Source organism: Papio anubis, chromosome 18, assembly GCF_008728515.1.
Source record: "Papio anubis isolate 15944 chromosome 18, Panubis1.0, whole genome shotgun sequence".
NCBI lineage: Eukaryota > Metazoa > Chordata > Mammalia > Primates > Cercopithecidae > Papio > Papio anubis.
This window is the reverse complement of record NC_044993.1, coordinates 64315042-64334927: the sequence shown is the minus strand read 5'-3', so window position 1 is coordinate 64334927 and position 19886 is coordinate 64315042. Positions and strand designations below refer to the sequence as shown.

General features: G+C 47.1%; 1 long non-coding RNA gene across 1 annotated transcript in view; it reads right to left on the bottom strand.

Annotated features, from left to right (window-relative positions):
• LOC110741995 overlaps positions 1 to 14311 on the bottom strand; it is a 112544-nt gene extending 98233 nt beyond the window's left edge. The window contains exons 1-2 of the long non-coding RNA XR_002519138.1: positions 14269 to 14311; positions 13226 to 13288 (exon numbers count right to left, since the gene is read on the bottom strand). This is a non-coding gene — a long non-coding RNA (uncharacterized LOC110741995). The remainder of the gene's footprint in view (positions 1 to 13225; positions 13289 to 14268) is intronic.
• Positions 14312 to 19886: the final 5575 nt, after the last annotated feature.

The window sequence follows — 19886 nt, the reverse complement described above, 5'->3', positions numbered from 1 at the left end:
AAAAAATACAAAAAACTAGCCAGGCGAGGTGGCGGGCGCCTGTAGTCCCAGCTACTCGGGAGGCTGAGGCAGGAGAATGGCGTAAACCCAGGAGGCGGCAATATCATTAAAATGACCACACTGTCCAAAGCAATTTACAGATTCAAGGCTAGTCCTGTCGAACTACCAATGACATTCTTTATAGAACTAGAAAAAGCTATTTTAAAATTCATATGGGGGCCGGGCGCGGTGGCTCAAGCCTGTAATCCCAGCACTTTGGGAGGCCGAGACGGGCAGATCACGAGGTCAGGAGATCGAGACCATCCCGGCTCACACAGTGAAACCCCGTCTCTACTAAAAAAATACAAAAAACTAGCCAGGCGAGGTGGCGGGCGCCTGTAGTCCCAGCTACTCGGGAGGCTGAGGCAGGAGAATGGCGTGAACCCGGAAGGCGGAGCTTGCAGTGAGCTGAGATCCGGCCACTGCACTCCAGCCTGGGCAACAGAGCAAGACTCTGTCTCTAAAAAACAAAACACAAGCCAGGTGCAGTGGCTCAAGCCTGTAATCCCAGCACTTTGGGAGGCCAAGACGGGCGGATCACGAGGTCAGGAGATCGAGACCATCCTGGCTAACACGGTGAAACCCCGTCTCTACTAAAAAAATACAAAAAAATAGCCAGGCGAGGTGGCGGGCGCCTGTAGTCCCAGCTACTCGGGAGGCTGAGGCAGGAGAATGGCGTAAACCCAGGAGGCGGAACTTGCAGCAAGCTGAGATCGCGCCACTGCACTCCAGCCTGGGCAACAGAGCGAGACTCCGTCTCAAAAAAAAAAAAAAGATTCATTCCTTTGGCTATTCAAATGCCATCTGTAAAATCACATGATCCTGGGAGAAGTGACACATAACTAATATCTGTATCTAGGGATTCTTAACCATTTCATGGTTTAAGAATGAAAGAGGTGTGTGGATCACCTGAGGTCAGGAGTTCAAGATCAGCCTGGCCAACATGGCCAAACTCCATCTCTACTAAAAATACAAAAATTAGACGGGTGTGGTGATGGGCGTCTATCATAGAATCCCAGCTACTCAAGAGGCTGAGGCAGGAGAATTGCTTGAACCTGGTGGGCGGAGACTGCTGCAGTGAGCGGAGATCGCACCACTTCACTCCAGCCTGAACCAAAGAGAGAAACTCCATCACAAAAAAAAAAAAACAAAAATGAAGGAGCGTGGATGAACCTTCTTCCTAGAAAAATATTAAGACACAAAATTCTACACATCTTTTGAACCCCAGAGGGAAAACCACTGTTTGAATCTGCTACCAGCTGATACCTTGGGAAGTAAGCCAAGGGAAAAGGATTATCTCAAATTTGACTGAAAGGCAACCGATTGTAGACATTAGATAGCCACATCTATAAAATCCCTTCAAAGTAACACCTAGATTCGTGTTTGACTGAATAACTGGGAGCTGTAGCCTAGCCAGGTTCACACATTAAACTATCACATGTTGGTTTTTTTTATATTCTTTTACTTTTTTCTTTTTTGGGACAGTGTCTCACTGTTTTCCAGGCTGAAGTATACTGGCACAATCACAGCTCGCTGCAGTATCAACCTCCCAAATTCAAGTGATCCTCCAGCCTCAGCCTCCCAAGTAACTGGGACTACAGGTGCACACCACCATGTCCTGCCAATTTCATTTAATTTTTTTTGTAGAATTTTTTTGTAGAGATCTGGGTTGGGGGGTGCAGGTGCAGGTCTTGCCATGTTTCCCAGGCTGATCTATAACTCCTGAGCTCGAGTGATCCTCCCACCTCGGCCTCCCAAAGTGCTGGGATTACAGAGGTGAGCCACCATGGCTGGACCCTGTTTATTTTTTTGTAAGGCAGGGAAGTAAACAAAAAGGAGGAGTGGTCAGATGTGAAGCCCAAGATCACACCAAGAACTGGATATTAAGAGTCATATGTCAGGCCGGGCTCAATGGCCAAAGCCTGTAATCCCAGCACTTTGGGAGGCCGAGGCAGGTGGATCACCTGAGGTCAGGAGTTCAAGACCAGCCTGGCCAATATGGTGAAACCCCATCTCTACTAAAATATACAAAAATTAGCTGGGCGTGGTGGTGGGTGCCTATAATCCCAGCTCCTTGGGAGGTTGAAGCAAGAGAATCACTTGAATCCGGGAGGCAGAGGTTGCAGTGAGCCAAGACTGTACCACTGCACTCCAGCCTGGGTGACAGAGTGAGACTCTGTCTCAAACAAAAAAAAAAGAAAAAAGAAAAAAAAGAGCCTTATGTCGAATGCTTTAGCTAAGCTAAGGCTAAGTGTGCTTTAGCCTCTACACCTGACTAATCAGATCTGTCCAGGGCTGAGTGGAGGTAGCTGGAGGTTGGCTGTCAGATGCAAAAATCCTGCCACTTCTGCTAAGACTGCAAGTTCCTACTCCCTCCCACCACCTGGGAATAACCTGGTCTGCTCCTTGACCTTCTACAGGGGCAAAGCCTAGTAGGACACAGCCTAAGAGCCTATGAGAACTCAGGTCTCCAGTAAGGTCCCCAGGGGAGTGCTAGTCAAAAAGTCAGTTTAATCACTATTTAGGAAAGGCCCCTAACCCTGATTTGGGGAAGGTCATGCCTCAATTGAACTGTCACACCGGGTCAACTCCTTGGTCCAGCCAGCCAGGACACTGGTGAACACATCACAGGAAAATCTGGTGTCAGCTTCAGTAGACTCATTGGACCATCCACAGTGAGGATTAGGGTGAGATCGGTCAGGCTCCCAGCAGGAAATTAGCTCGCCACTCCAATGGGGTGAGACCAACTTGAGCTGAGACGAATAAAGAATTATTTACAAGGGAATGTGCAGAGTGTTGGAAAATCTCAAAGGACGGTGCAGTAACCTGAGGCTTGTGGCAGTGGAGAAGTTACCACCTTAGGCCTGGACGGATGAGGAGGAGGGAGCAATTATCAAAATCTGGACACAGAGAAAGCTGTGAGTGCAGGCCCACAAAGCAGGAGCAAAGACCCTCAGTCAAGGGATGCAACTGACCCCAGTCACCCCTGCAAAGAAGGAGCAAAAAGAATAAATATCTTGACCTGGCTCCTTCACCCCTACCTCCTGACAACGCTCCCCAGCCCAACCCAACCCAAGCTCTAAGATCAAGGGAGCCATTTGATGTGGTTCATACAGGTCAGCCTCTGAGGGCACAGAGCAGGAGGACAGGGGAGAGGGGACCTAGAGGGACACACGGAGGCATAGCGTCTGACGATGGCTGAATCCTCCCTTAAGCACTTTCATTCACTTAATGTAGTTTAGTTGACCCTAACAATTAACATATAAGACAGATAATGTTATTGTTCCCATTTTACAGATGAGAAAGATGAGCCTCAGAGGGATGAAGTTGCCTGTCCAGGGCCACACAACTGGGAAATGGCTGAGCCAGGATTCAAACCCAGTTCTCCTCTCCTCTTGACTATTTCCCAGGCTGGCCTAAAAGAGGCTGGAATGAATGTGTCCCCAGAAACCTGAACACCTCTCTGATTTGTCAGGATCCAGCCAGGACCAATGGTGCTTTAAAACACGGAAGTGTGCCGGGCATGGTTGTTCACACCTGTAATCCCAGCATTTTGGGAGGCCGAGGCGGGCGGATCACCTGAGGTTGGGAGTTCGAGACTAGCCTGACCAACATGGAGAAACCCTGTCTCTACTAAAAATACAAAATTAGACAGGCATGGTGGCACATGCCTGTAATCCCAGCTACTAGGGAGGCTGAGGCAGGAGATTCGCTTGAACCTGGAAGGTGGAGGTTGCGGTGAGCTGAGATCATGCCATTGCACTCCAGCCTGGGCAATAAGAGCAAAACTCTGTCTCAAAAGAAAAAAATAAATAAAAAATAAAAATAAAAAAATAAAACACAGAAGTGTAGTGCTACCAAAGGGACTTCAAGATGACCTTCATACCAGGCCGGGCATGGTGGCTCACACCTGTAATTCCAGCATTTTGGGAGGCCAAGGTGGGCAAATCACTTGAGGTCAGGAGTTGGAGAACAGCCTGGCCAACATGGTGAAACCCTTTCTCTACTAAAAATACAAAAATTAGCTAGGTGTGGTGGCTATGCCTGTAATCCCATCTACTCAGCAGGCTGAGGCAGGAGAATCGCTTGAACCTGGGAGACGGAGGTTGCAGTGAGCCAAGATCACACCACTGCACTCCAGCCTGGGTGACAGAGCGAAACTCTGTCTCAAAAAAATAATTAATAAATAAATAAATAAAACGTGCATAACATTTTCCAATGGGTAATCTAGGCTTGGTTCTAACTGATGTCATTATCACCAATTATTAAGCACAGATGGTTCCCAGAAAGTGTGTCTCAGAAGCACCGTGGAGTCAACTGAGCTTTCACCAATTGGCCCAAGTGTCCCGCCACGGATACGGTGAGTGAACAAAGCCCACCCAGCCATCTCTTCGGGACCCAATCCTGGCAAGTGACAAGAGGCTGACATGAAAATGCCCCCCCTCCTTCTGTCCTCTCCCTAAGCCAACATCTCTCCCTTCAGCCTCCAAGTGGGGCCAAGATTATGCCCACCCAGGATGAGGGATCCCAGCCTCACGTCTGCCTGACTCTAGATCCCCGTTCCTCCCACAGCACTGGGCTGGCTTCTAACCCTTGACACCTGCTAGAAGGGAAGGCTGTACTTCCTCCATGGCAGTGGGCTTCCATGCTGCCAGAACAATTAAAGAATCTGCCCACATCTGACACAGGCTTCCTACGACCCGTGACCAAGCTGCAGGAGGCTGACAGTCCCCCAACCAGGACTCTTACGTCATTAGATTCTCATTTCCTCTTCCAGGCAGCTTCAGGGAAAGGCAGACCAGGCATGAAGGGTGCAGCTAGCAAGGACGGTCCCTGCTACTCAGCCCTGCCTCCCACTGCCCCATCTCTGCACCCCAAGAGCCACGTATAGGAAGCTGCTATCCCTCGGCCACCACAGCACCAGGACTGGAGGTTGCCCAGCTGGTGGCTTTGAGCCCTGAGGGTAATTCATCACGTCTAGAGGATTCATTTCCATGAGAGTCTGCTACATCCAGTCTCCTGAACAGAATAGCAATAACCAGGTGCCGTCACCGGAAACTGAAACCCGTGCAGCTGACACAGTCCAGAGTCTGCCGCTCCCCTGCTGTGGGACACAGGGCAGGTCCCTTCTGTCCCATAAGACAGAGCCAAAAGACATAGCAAGGAAAGAAATATTCTTTCTCTGTTTCTCCTTTTCTCTCCACCCTCCTCCTCCTATCATCCCCTCTCCTCTCATTCCTTTCTCTCTTTATTCTCTCCCTTATCCTCTAAGAGCACCAGAGGAAAGACATGGAGAGCTAGGCTTCCTTCCCCGTCCCCAGCGCCTGTTTCTGCTCCCCCAGCCCGGCTAATCACGAGAACTTGCTGGCCACACTTAGAAGGTCATGGCTGCGATTCCATGGCAGCAAATGTCCCCACTGCAGAGACCTCACACGTGCAGTTAAAGAGAAGGAACCACGGACCACGATGTGAAATCTCCTCCCGGCTCTGTCTGGTGACTCTTAAGCTCTTTCTATCCCTGCCTCTGTGTCTAGATCCAGAGAATGAGGACAGGACCTGGAATTTTCCACAGGACGGTGGATGAAGAACTGATATGTGGAGATATTAAGTAACATCCCTGTGCTCTTGCGGTTAATTGGTGGTGGGCGCGAATTATCAAACCATTGTCTTCTCCCACCTACCACCCTCCTCCTCCCTCCACCCAGCATTAGAACTGGGCCTTCTCTCCAATCTGTGTTCTGTTGGGGCCCTAAAGATGAGGAATAAACTGGTGGATCCACAGAGACCGTCTCAGATGTGTCTTTGCAGGTCTGGCTTCTCCTCTGGGATGATCACAACGACAATGACATAAAAAAATTTTTTAAAAACCCATGCACATGAGGAGACACAGTGGTCTGGGGAGAGCAGCAGAGAAAGTCTATGGGTGGCCAGACACAGTGGCTCACACCTGTAATCCCAACACTTTGGGAGGCTGAGGCTGGCGGACCGCCTAAGATTAGGAGTTCAAGACCAGCCTGGCCAACATGCTGGTTTCACCTGGCCAACAGGTGAAACCCTGTCTCTACTAAAAACATAAAAATTAGCCAGGCATGGTGGCACACACCTATAGTCCCAGCTACTTGGGAGGCTGAGGCAGGAGAATCACCTGAACCCAGAAGGCAGAGGTTGCAGTGAGCCGAGATTGTACCACTGCACTCCAGCCTGGATGACAGAGTGAGATTCCATCTCAAAAAAACAAGTCTATAGGCAGGTATCAGATCCAGAAATCCACACCTGTATTTATTTATCCAAACACCTTGGGGCTAGGGGACATGGGAAAATAGTGTCGTAGGACGGTTTGGTCTTTTTCTGACAGTCCTCATAGCAGACTCCATGGGACACATACAATGGCCAGGAGAATGGGCCTCCTTCTCCCGGATGGGTGGCATTGGGGAATGAGCCTAGGAGAGGTAGGGAAAGACGAAAAGTGCTATAATGGCAAAGTAACCCAACTCCAACCCCCTTCATCTTAGAACAGCATGAAACTTCACACCAACACCACATGCTGAGGATTATCAGGCCCGTTTTGTAGACGAGAAGACCAACACCAGGGAGGTAAGGTGGCCTGCCCCAGGTCACACATCTCATAACTGCATTCAAACTCAGGTCTACCTCGCCAGGTGCAGTGACTTGCACCTATAATCTCAGCACTTTGGGAGGCTGAGGTGGGTGGATCACCTGAGGTCAGGAGTTTGAGACCAGCCTGGCCAACATGGTGAAACCCCATCTCTAGTAAAAATACAAAATTAGCTGGGCATGGTGGTGCGCACCTGTAATCTCAGTTACTCGGGAGGCTAAGGCAGGAGAATCGCTTGAACCTGGGAGGCAGAGGCTGCAATGAGCCAAGATTGTGCCACTGCACTCCAGCCTGGGCGACAGAGCAAGACTCCATCTAAAAAAAAAAAAAAAAACCCTCAGGTCTCCGCAACTCCAAAGCCCCCGCCCCAGCCTCCCTACTGAGGGATGCACACCAACCTCCTTTCAAAGCCTGCATTCCCTGATGCTGCTGGAGGCCTAGAAAATTACCCCAAAGCTGGGAGATTTATGCAGCTAATTTCCATTAGGACTAACAGAAGAAAGAAAAGGCCATTTTTCTTATAATTAGAAGAGAATTCAATCTTCACAGCCAATGCGTCTAATATCTCAGCTTACGTAACAAAAGAAAAAGAATGCAAATGGAGATAATTAGGGGAGAGAAAAAACCACTTGGATTACTGGCTGCAGAAGCGATGGGGCGAAGGTATCATACAATTCTGGATGGAAATAGTTCTCTGCAACCAGTCAGGGTGGATTATAAATGCCCGTCATCAACACCAGCGCTTGTAGAGAGGCTACAGTGTGGCAGTTCTGCGCATCGCTTACAACATCTCCTAACACAAAGGGAATTGTGGAGGAGGGACGATGATTATGCCCATTTCAGAGATAAAGAACTAAGGTTCTGAAAAGCAATGTGCCTCACCAATTATCACAAAATGTATCCCATCACTCAGCCTCTATCTAGCAGGCGCCTACTTCATGCCAGGCACACAGACGACAGCTCTTCAGCAGGCCAGGATGATCCAGGATCCAAACCCATGTCTGTTTCACACCAAATCCACTTCCCTTCAGAGCAGAAACTCATTCAATGTTTGCCAAATGAATGAATTCCTTCAAAGTTTTGATTCTGCCGCTATTTCTTTGCTGCTGGCAAGAGTTCCGAGCAGAGGGGCATTGGGATGAAACATTACAAGAAGCCAGGGCCTTGCCAGCTCCCATCAGCTCCCTGTGCCTCTGGGATGGGCTGCTTCTGCTGGAGCCAGGCTTCAGGGCTTGTCCTGCAGCCCCAGTGACCCCCAGTGGTGTCCTGTGTTCAGCAACTACAAAAGGTATGAGTTAATGGAGTATTGATCCCTGTTTTTAAAGCAGCAAAAATTGCAGGGGTTGCAGCCAAGGAGAGGGAGAGTGAAGAGTGAAAAGCCAGCCTCTCAAAAGCCCCCAGTTCTGCCAGTCCTCTGCTTTGCTCCCGGGGACAAGAAGCTGCAGCCAGAGGCTGGAAGGGAAGGGGCACATTGTACAGGCAGGTGACACACTGTGCCATCGGCATGCCTTGCCTCCTGGGGCCTTTGCAACAGTCCTGGGGCAGAGTTACTGTTGCTATTGTACAGATGAGAAAACCAGTGTTCAGAAAGGGTGGGTCCCTTGCCCAACGTCACACAGCCACTGAGCGACACAACTGGGACTTAAGTTTTTATAACTCTAGAACCTGGGTTGTTTGCGTTGCACTAAAAGAAAGCCCTAAAATACAGACTCTTACAAGAGCTTAAGAAACACATTGTGCCGAAGAGGCTGTTTGGTTGTTGTTGCTGTTGTTTGTTTGTTTGTTTGTTTGTTGATGGAGTTTTGCTCTTGTTGCCCAGGCTGGAGTGCAATGGCACAATCTTGGCTCACTGCAACCTCTGCCTCCCAGGTTCAAGTGATTCTCCTACCTCAGCCTCCCAAGTAGCTGAGATTACAGGCACCCGCCACCACACCTGACTAAATTTTGTATTTTTAGTAGAGATGGGGTTTCACCATGTTGGCCAGACTGGTGTCGAACTCCTGATCTCAGGTGATCCACCCGCCTCGGCCTCCCAAAGTGCTGGGATTACAGGCGTGAGTCACTGCACCAGGCTAAGGAAACTTTTCTATCCTGCTTTCTATGTTCATAAGAGTAGGTGGACTGCTGGGTGCAGTGGCTCAAGCCTGTAATCCTAACACTTTGGGAGGCCAAGGCAGGCATGTCACTTGAGCCCGGGAGTTCAAGTTCAGCCTAGGCAAAATGGAAAAACCCTGTCTCTACCAAAAACACAGAACAAATTAGCCAGGCACGGTGGTGCATGCCTGTGGTCCCAGCTACTGGGGAGGCTGAGGTGGGGGACCACGTGAGCCTGGGAGGCGGAGGTTGCAGTGAGCTGAGACTGCACCACTGTTCTCCAGCCTGGGTGACAGAGTGAAACCCTGTCTCAAAAAAAAAAAAAAAAAAAAAAAAAAAAAAGCAGGCTGTCACTGCAAAACATTCTCCTTCTGTACGCGGCATGAACTAGACATCACATCTCCATTTTTGCGCAGAAACAATTCCATTCCACTTCTGAGACAGTGGAAGTCCATTAAGGAAGCCATTAAGGAGTCTTTGACAGAGTGACCTAAAAGCACCCATTTCCCCAGGGGTCACTCTCCTGGAGCGACCCAGGGGCCTGGAGGGGCATCTTAGTCCCACATGGCATGTCTAACCTCAGTCAAATAATCCGGCACGGCCATTCCTCCAGGCGCCTCCTTCTGCAGGGCAGGCTGTTTCTCAGGAGTGTGACTTTGCATTTTCTACAGGAAAGGTGCTATTGTTCATCCCTTCTCAACTCTGAAATGTCTCAAAAATCTGAAAAGACATTTTCTTTTTTTTTTTTTTTTTTTTTTTTTTGAGACGGAATTGTTGCCCAGGCTGGAGTGCAGTGGCACAATCTCAGCTCACTGCAACCTCCGCCTCCCGGGTTCAAGTAATTCTCCAGCCTCAGCCTCCCAAGTAGCTGGGATTACAGGCATGTGCCTCCATGCCTGGTTAATTTTGTATTTTTAGTAGACACGGGGTTTCTCCTTGTTGCCCAGGCTGGTCTTGAACTCCCAACCTCAGGTAATCCACCCACCTTGGCTGCCCAAAGTGCTGGGATTACAGGTGTGAGACACTGCAACTGGCCTGAAAAGTCATTTTCTTGGGTGGATCAGAAAATAACTTTGTTTCTAACTTCACAGAGTTTTCTGGGGTTTTTTTATTTTATTTATTTATTTTTAAGACAGTATCTCACTCTGTCGCCCAGGCTGGAGTGCAGTGGCGCAATGTCAGTTTACTGCAACCTCCACTTCCTGGGTTCAAGCGATCCTCCCGCTTCAGCCTCCCAAGTAGCTATGACTACAGGCATACCACCATGCCTGGCTAATTTCTGGATTTTGTTGTTATTGTTGTTGTTGTTGTTTTGTGGAGACGGGGTTTTGCCATGTTACCCAGCCTGCTCTGGAACTCCTGAGCTCAAGCAATCCTCCACCATGGGCCTCCCAAAGCCCTGAAATTACAGGCAATAAACCACCACGCCCAACCTCACAGAGTTTTCTATAAGCCCAATTGTATTCACTTGTGTTCACCCGACCTTCCTTCTACACACACACTTCCAGATGTTGAAATAGCTACCTGTAATGAACATTGACTATGTGATAAAGGTTTTATGTTAATGGTTTCATTGAATCTGCAAAACAGCCCCATCACCCTGTTGTGAAAACAGGAAGACTGAGACCTAGAGAAGTCCTATATCACCAGGTCAACCTAGCAGGAAGCTGACATCTGAGCCCAGAGCTCAAGGTCGTAATCATTATGCTTTATGACCTCCTTGCTTTTCTTACTTAAAACCTTCAGGGCCTCAAAGGAAGCTACCATCAAGGGCAGTTTATGCTGGAACCAAAAATGGTGGCTAGGGTTCTATGCTAGGATAAGGGAGTCCAGAATCAGGAACCAGCCTCACTTGAGTTTACCATGTAATTGGAGACAAGACACCAGCTCCCATTCTGCACCCCCATCAGGTTCCCCAGTGTAGCCCCCATTACCTATCCACCCTCATCCCCTGCTTCTCTATACCTTCTTCTTACACGCCAGAAACAGCTAACTGCTCCTAGCTCCCTGTGCCCACTAAATTCCTTGTGCTATACTGCCTTGGCCCGAGTAGTTCCTGTCACCATCCATGCCTGTCCTACGTTCTCCACCTGAACTCATTTTTCAAGTCTCTGTTACAAGGTCACTGTTGAGAGCTACTCAGAATCTTGAGAAGGTCTAATTTTAAAACAGAATTGGAAATGCATCAGTGCATGTAGATGACAGAAAATTGGTGATGGGACAGGGGCAGTGGCTCATGCCTGTAAGCTCAACACTTTGAGAGGCTGAGGTGAGAAGATTGCTTGAGGCCAGGAGTTCAAGACCAGCCTGGGCAACACAGTTAATCCCTGTCTCTAAAAAAAAAAATAAAAAGTTTTAAAAATTTAAAAATTCAATAAAAAATAAAAATTAGGCCAGGCACAGTGGCTCATGCCTGTAATCCCAGCACTCGCTGAGGTGAGTGAATCATCTGAGGTCAGGAGTTTGAGACCAGCCTGGCCAACATGGCGAAACCCCATCTCTATTAAAAATATAAAAAAATTAGCCCAGTGTGGTGGCTCACACCTATAATCCCAGCTACTGAGGAAGCTGAGGCAGGAGAATCGTTTGAACCGAGGAAGCAGAGCTTGCAGTGAGCCGAGATCGCAACACTGCATTCCAGCCTCAGTGACAGAGCGAGACTGTCTCAAAAATAAATAAATAAATACAAAATTAAAATGAGTGCATATTCTCCCTCCACAAAGCAAAACATCTTGTTAGGACATAGATTTGTTTGGGTTGTCTATTGCCAAGTGACCAACTATTCCAAAACTTAATGGCTTAATACAACAGTGCTTTATTTTACTCACAAATTTATAAGTTGAGTAGGGCTCAGTGAAAACAGCTCATCTCCATTCCACGTGGCACACACTGGGGTAGCTAGATGGAGAACTAAATCATAACTCGTACGGCTGGCAAGTTGGTGCTGTCTATCAGCTGGGACCTCAGCCAGAGCTATGGGCTGGGGACCTCAGTCTTCCTCACGTGGGCCTCTCCACAGGACGTCTGGGCTTCCTCACAGCATGGTGGCTGACTTCCAAGATGGAGCCCAAGGCAGATGTGCATGGTATTTTTATAAGCTAGCCTCAGAAGTCACATATCACCACTTCTGCTACGTTCCGTTGGTCAAGACAGTCCCCAAGACCCATCCAGAGTCACAGGGAGGGTACAACAATTACAACTCAATGGGGATGCCAAGGCCATAGCACTGCATGTGTGACAGGAGATCTTATTGTAATCATCTATGGAAAATACAACCTGCCACAATTTGCACATGGCTTTTCATAACCTCCAGCTAATTGTTTTAGAATTTCTCATTATTTCCAGCACCCTCTGAGAGGAGCCAATGCCAGAAAGAAGCAACATCCAGGTGACCCAAAATACTGAATGCACAATGGTGAACTTCCTGATATCGAGTCCCAGGGAATATCAAAGGCTACGGCAAAGCCCCAGGCAAGATAAGATCAAAAGCCTTTCCTTCTGTCTTTTTTGTTTTGTGGGTTGCCATAGTGATGACAAGGGTAAAATTGAGAGGCAACTGTAGACGTTATCATAATAGTGGCTCTCACGAAATCTGCACCTAAGTTCACCAACACACACACACATGCGCACACACACATGCACACACACACGCACGCACACACATACACGGGCTCAAGGCATGTAGGACCAAATATTGCAAGAACTCAAGATGAGGTATCCAAATAAAGTTAACTAAGTTTTCTAGAATTCTGCTGGCTGTAATGCCTCTGTCTTTTTAGCTGATCTTGACACCCCAAAGAGACATAGCTACTAGGATGGTAGGCTCCCTGGGAATTCTTCTCTGGTCCTTCAAATAAAGCTGTGTTCTGCCTCTCAGCTTCCATAACCAGCTTGTTCTTATCCTTGTCACAGCCTATATTGGTCTGCGCTCTAATCAGCTATGCACCTGTCTGTCTCCTTCACAGGATGGAGATGACTTGAGAAAGGGGACCTCACCACGTAGCACAATGCCTGGTCACACAGCAGGTGTCCAACAGATGTTGTGAAACTGACTTAACCATCTCTATCTCTTTCTTCCCGCAGGGCATCTGTCAACTTAGCATCTTCATTGTTTTGGATCCTTGAGGGACACTGAACTGCTGTGAAGGGAGTGAATGCTGCAGTACACATGCTAATTCAACTTTGCCCCATTGTTGGACAGTGGAGTGATTTCCCTTTTTTCCCATTGTAAATAATGCTGTGATGAGACATGGGTGAATAAAACCTTATCTGCATTTCAGATTATTCCCTAAGGCTCAGTTCCAAGTTTGGAAACTACTGGATGAAAGGATAGAGACATACTGAAGGCTCTTGATTCAAGCCAGAAAATTGTTCTTCAAAAAGACAGCAATTTGCATTCTGTAGCTGCAATTTAACATGACAATGATACTAATAGTAACAATATCAGTAATAACAGCAATGTAATATAGTACTCACCAAGTGCCATATATCCTCCGAAGCTCTTGATATTGATTATCTCAGTTAATCCTCTTAACAGTCCTATAAATAAAGCATGATTATTATCTCCTTTTATAGACAGGGAAACTGACAGACAGAAATTGTCCTTGCCCAAAGACACACAACCAAGATGTCAGACCAAGATACAAACCCAAAAAGCCCTAAGACAGAAGCATGAGAGCCTCATCATCTTCCTTCCTCATGATGGTTAAAGAAAAAGCAGGTCAGGCATCCTTTCCATAACTCATATGAGGCCATTAAGCAATCTTCCATCTTCCATTTCTGCAAAGCCAGTTGGGTGTCCCCACTGAATGTTGGCCCTGAGCCTTAGGTTACATTCCCTAGAGTCTGAGATGGGAATTGGAGAGTGTGATCTCTTGAGGGAGGGTTCTCAAGAGAAGTGAGAGGGAAGCAGGAAGGGATCAGGGAAAAAGTGAACAAGGATATGGCTTCAGGTCAAGTTCACCTGGCCTGATCCTGGTGGGGGCTCTGCAGCACTAATCAAATGACAGGGGCTGAGTACTGTGGCTCACGTCTGTAATCCCAGCACTTTGGGAAACCAAGGTAGGAGGACTGCTTAAGGCCAGAAGTTTGAGACCAGCCTAGGCAAGATAGTAAGACCTTCCCCATCGAAAGAAAGAAAGAAAGAAAGAAAGAAAGAAAGAAAAGAAAGAAAGAAAGAAAGAAAAGAAAGAAAAGAAAAGAAAGAAAGAAAGAAAGAAAGAAAGAAAGAAAGAAAGAAAGAAAGAAAGAAAGAAAGAAAGAAAGAAAGAAAGAAAGAAAGAAAGGAAGGAAGGAAGGAAGGAAGAAGGAAGAAGGAAGGAAGGAAGGAAGGAAGGAAGGAAGGAAGGAAGGAAGGAAGGAAGGAAGAAAGAAAGGAAGAAAGAAAGGAAGAAAGAAAGGAAGAAAGAAAGGAAGGAAAGGAAGGAAAGAAGAAGGGAAGAAAGAAAGAAAGAAAGAAAGAAAGAAAGAAAGAAAGAAAGAAAGAAAGAAAGAAAGAAAGAAAGAAAGAAATTACTCACCTATAGTCCTAGCTACTCAGGAGTCTGAGGCAGAAGAATCACTTGAGTCCAGGAGTTCGAGGCTGCAGTGAGCTATGATGCACACCATTGCACTCCAGCCTGGGCAATAGAACAAGACCTTGTCTCTAAAAATAAAAAATAAATAAATAAATAAATAAACAAACAAACAAAAACAATGACAGGAACCTTCCCACTTTGACTCAAAGATCCAACCTTTATACCTAGGGTGTCAGTCATTGACTGAGTGCTGTCCCTGCAGATGAGGGAGTATGACTTCCCAAGGTAAGGCGGCTCCTGTCAGGAAGGGCAGTTCCCTGGAGACAATTCCCTGGACAGCTGCTAGCTGTTAGCAGCCAACATGCACAGCAGCTTGGAGATGGATCTGCCAGCTGATGAAGGGGAGCCGGGCAGGGCACCAGCAGAATCTACTTCACCTTCCATGCTTCCTACATAAACCAATAGCCTAAACTCAACCCTCCCAAATGGTTTTTCTTCCCTTCTCTGAGTTGCACCATAGACATGTTGCTAAATGAGACTTCCCTATAAGTGAAATGGGAAAGTTCCCTGACTTCCTTCACAGGACGTGCGACAGGGGTGTGGCTTGTCTGCTCAGCCGCCATGCATGCTCAAACCCCTTATGGGAAGGGGAGCACACAGATGGGCAGGTGCAGGAGCCAGGGCAAACACCCCTGAATTACTGCCCCATGGCAGCATCCAGGGGTCAGTGTCTGTGACTCCCAAAGCCCAAGAGGCCATGCGTTACAGTGCACTCATTTAGCTTGCCATCCACAGATGGCTTAATTGTTAACCAGCTCAGTGGACCCTCTGCCTTCTTCCAAGGGTAGACGGCCAGTGTGGCAGCTTTCCATATCCCGAGTTCTTGTCTGGCATCCAGGAAAAACGAGGTCACACATGGACCTGAAGGATGAATACGGGCGTTTTATTGAGTGGTGGAGGTGACTCTCAGTGGGATGAATGGGGAGCTGGAAAGGGGATGGAGTGGGAAGATGATTGTCCTCTGGAGTTTGGCCGTCCAGTAGCTGATCTCCTCTCTGACCATCCCCACCTGAACTCCTGTCAGCGTTCAGACACTCCTTCTCTTCTCTCTGCTGTGCCATTCTACCATTCTTCTGCTCTTCCGTTTGTCTCCTCATGGAGCCTGGGGTATATGCGTGTATAGGATGGGGGCAGGGTGGGCCAAAAGGCAACTTTGGGGCACAAAAACAGGAATGTCGTTCTCATTTAGGGCCACGGGTTTCCAGGCTTGAGGGTGGAGCCTTTGCCAGGGAACCACTCTCTTCTAACCCGTATTTCCCTGTCTTCTGTCTGTATCGTAAGTATCCCTCACTGGGCTCACAGAAAATGCTGATGGCACAAGAATGGAACTGTGAGACTCCAGGGAAACAGAGACAAACTGAATGCATGTTGTAATGCTTCGTCTCTGGTGAACTTCACTGTGGGTCAGAAAAGAAGGAATTCTTCAGGAGGATGTTGGGAAGGTACTCCTTCAGAAGCAAGCCCAAGGAGGAGAGAGGAGAAGGTATCATGGCTCCCCACGGTCCTGTCCCAAGTCATATTCCCCATCTACTACGCCTTGCTGGAATTTAAGGAAACAAGGATGAATCAGAGACAGGCCCAGCTCTGACAGGGCTCAGTACGTAGTGAAGAACACAGAGGTACAAGTGACTTCAACGCAGATGCACAGAATGCCAGGAGCACAGAGGAGGGGCAGCCACTGAAGTGGGACAGGGGAGATCAACCAGGGCTGTGGAAGACCTTGACGTCATACCTGAGTCCTGATGTTTGGTGGGCCAATGGAAATGACCTGGGAATAGCAAGGGGCAGAAAGGACATTCCAGACAGAGGAAGCCACAAGTGCAAAAGGCAGGAGGCCTGATCCAGGATGGGGGATTCCACAAAAGCCCACTTTGCAGGGGAGAAAACTGAGGTTCAGAAGAGTGAAGCAGCTCCCCACAAAGGCACATTAATAAAGATAAAAGAAAAACTTCAGCCAAATTAAATGTAAAGGAGTTTAATTCAGCAATGAATGATTTGTGAATCGGGCAGCCCCTAGAATCAGAACAGATTCACAAAGACTCCAGCACAGCCACGTGGTGGAAGATTTATAGACAAAAAAAAGGGGGGGGGGGGAATGATGTACGGAAATCAGCAGTGAGGTACAGAAACAGCTGGATTGGTTACAGGTTGGCATTTGCCTGATTTAAACACAGTTTGAGCACTTAGCAGTCTATGAGTGTTTGTGAGTATTGCCGTTGGGGTTGGCCAAGACTCTGTTATTGCTACAGGTGCATACTCCTTAGTTAGCTTTTCAATCTTGTCTGACTATTAAGCTAGGTTACAGCTGGTCCACAACGACTCAAATGTAGAAGTATGAAGTCCTTCTCAAGCCATATGTAGTTTGCTTTAACAATAATAAGTGGCCGGATGCGGTGGCTCACACCTGTAATCCCAGCACTTTGGGAGGCCAAGGCGGGCAGATCACCAGGTCAGGAGTTCGAGATCAGCCTAACACGGAAAACCCCGTTTCTACTAAACATACAAAAATTAGCCAGCCGTGGTGTCAGGTGCCTGTAATCCCAGCTACTCAGGAGGCTGAGGCAGGAGAACTGCTTGAACCCAGGAGGTGGAGGTTGCAGTGAGCCGAGATGGTGCCACTGCACCCCAGCCTGGGTGACAGAGTGAGACTCTGTCTCATAAATAAATAAATGGCAGAATTGGAGTCTGCTCTCTATATTTCAACAGAAATCGCCCATGAGTGGAAGAAACACTTTCAAAGGAGAGATAAACCATCCCACACCTACCCTCTAGCAAACAAGAAGGATGGTGAAGGGTGTCACAGAACACAGAAATGTAATGTCATCCTCCACCCCAATCTCTCTCTCTCTCTCTCTCAGCTCCACCCCATCTTTCTTTCTCTCTCTCTCTCCCCTTCTCTCATTATTCGATTAATCCTTATGTCTCCTTGATGCCATTCACAGCAGACAGCAGTTGTACACCTTTTCATTCATTTCAGGAAACTCAGACATGACACTTCTGAAGATCCCAGGTTATCTCACTTTTACGCCCTAGAGAGAGATTTAGGCCCTACCATGGCCACGAAAGTCAAAATGTATAAAATTCCAGTTAGACAGAAGGAATGAGTTTTTGACGTCTGTTGCACAAAAATTTAAGTATGTGAAGAGACGGCTATGTCCATCGGCCTGACTTAATCATTCCACAATGTATACATATATCAAAACATCACACTGTTCCCCCAAAATACCTACAATTATTATTTCTCCATTTTTTATTTATTATTTTTTGAGATGGAGTCTCACTCTGTCACCTGGGTTGGAGTGCACCAGCACGATCTCAGCTTACTGCAACCCCCACCTTCCAGGTTCAAGCGAATCTCCTGCCTTGGCCCTGCTGAGTAGCTGGGATTACAGGCACCTGCCACCACACCTGACTAATTTTTGTATTTTTAGTAGAGATGAGGTTTCACCATGTTGGCCAGGCTGGTCTCAAACTCCTGACCTCAGGTGATCCGCTCTCCTCGGCCTCCCAAAGTGCTGGGATTACAGGCAGGAGCCACCATGACCGGCCAATTTGTACATTTTTTTTTCATTGATTTTAAAGGAAAGAAAATAAAGTCAAGCTATTCCTAGGAAGAACTTCCTAAATAGGTAGAAGAATTCAAATAAGAGGGGAAGGTCTACATGCAGATAATGGATCATTCAAACTGATACAGCTTTAAGATAATTGTCAAATCCCTGGAGGAAACAGATTTTACTTCAGGGATTTGTTTTACTCCAATAAAACAGGGAGGGGGTGTTGGGAAGGGAGAAGATTCCAAAGAGTTTGTCTTCCCACATCACACCAGTATTTTCCAAAGTGTGGAAAATGTGCTGGCGGCACATAAAATTATTCGAGTTGAACATAGCATTGCAAAACATCTCATCACACACTGAAACGGTCACTCTGTCTATTGGTTTTCAACTCTTCCAATTAATGCAAAGAGAAAGTCTCCCTGGGTGAGTTTGTCTTTAAGAACTCGAACCCTTCCTAATCCCTTTTAACTTACAGAGCCCTTCCCTCCGGCTAGGAGTCTTCCCCGGCAAATGTACCCAAGTGGAATGGAATACCATTGTCTCCTTTGTCATGGTATTCACTTTGCTGTTTTTACACGTAAGCTTTTATTTTTCAATTGGCAATTCATTTTTTACCTTTTTAATATTTATATAATAGTTGAAAAGTTTGCAAATCTGTCTTTAAATCCATTCTAATTGTTTGCCTTTTTTTTTTTCCAAGACAGAGTCTCGCACTGTCTCCCTGGTTGGAGTGCAATGCACGATCTCCACTCACTGCAACCTCCACTTCCCAGGTTCAAGCGATTTTTCTGCTTCAGCCTCCCGAGTAGCTGGGATTACAGGCACCCACCACCACACCCAGCTAATTTTTTGTATTTTCTTTAGTAGATATAGCATTTCACTATGTTGGTCAGGCTGGTCTCAAATGCCTGACTTCATGATCCACCCGCCTCAGTCTCCCAAAGTGCTCGGATTACAGGCATGAGCCACCGTGCCTGGCCTCTTTGCCCATTTTTACATATATTTTACCACAATTGGGAGAAAGGAAAGAAAGAGGAAAAGAAGGAAGAGGAAGGAAGGAAAGAAGGAAGAGGAAGGAAGGAAGGAAGGAAGGAAGGAAGGAAGGAAGGAAGGAAGGGAAGGAACAGAAGGGAAAAGGAAGAGGGAAGGAAGGAAGGAAGGAAGGAGGGAAGGAGAGAAGGAAGGAGAGAAGGAAAGGAGGGAGGGAGGGAAGGAAGGTAAGGAAGAAGAGAAGGAAGGAAGGAAGGAAGGAAGGAAGGAAGGAAGGAAGGAAGGAAGGAAGGAAAGATTTATGTAGAACAAAACCTAAGGGATGTAAACTATCCAATGCTTTTTTAAAAACACTGTATTGATTTTTATGCTTAGCGTTTATTTCCTCTTTATGATATTGGGTTTCCATTTATAGTAGTGACATAATGTTTCCTGTTTAAAATAGTATATTAATTTAATTTTAAAATGAGTTGGCTTTAAACCAAGTAAAAAAACAGAACACGGATATAGATACAGCAGAAATCACACAGGTGGTAAGCGAATGACTCAAGTTTGGGTAACACTGGGAAGCTTGATTCTTTTTTTAATATTTGGCTTCCTGCAGATTAACTCTTGGAAATGTGAGGCACATCCGCTCTTGGGGCACGGGCAGGAAGGCTCAAAGGCAGCGCCAGTGGGAGGGAGCAGAGGGTGTCAGGATGTGCTCTCCCAGACATCCCAGGAAGTTCCCAGCGTCTTGGATCCAGCTGCTGGCTTGTCAAGGTCCCTGCTCTGGGTTAATAAGCCAGCAACAGACGGAGAGCTATTGTACAGATCGAGATGGGGGATTTTCAAGGAGGCAATTTAATGAGCAGCGGTTTAAATTGAGACCAATTTTAATGTCTTTTCTGTTTTCCACCAACCGTCACAGAAATTGCCACAAATGATGTCTTAATTCTGTTCCCTAGCGGGTCTCTGATATGGCAGAGGATGAATTTTAAATTGTTTGATCAGAATTAGCAACATTAGTCACTGCAA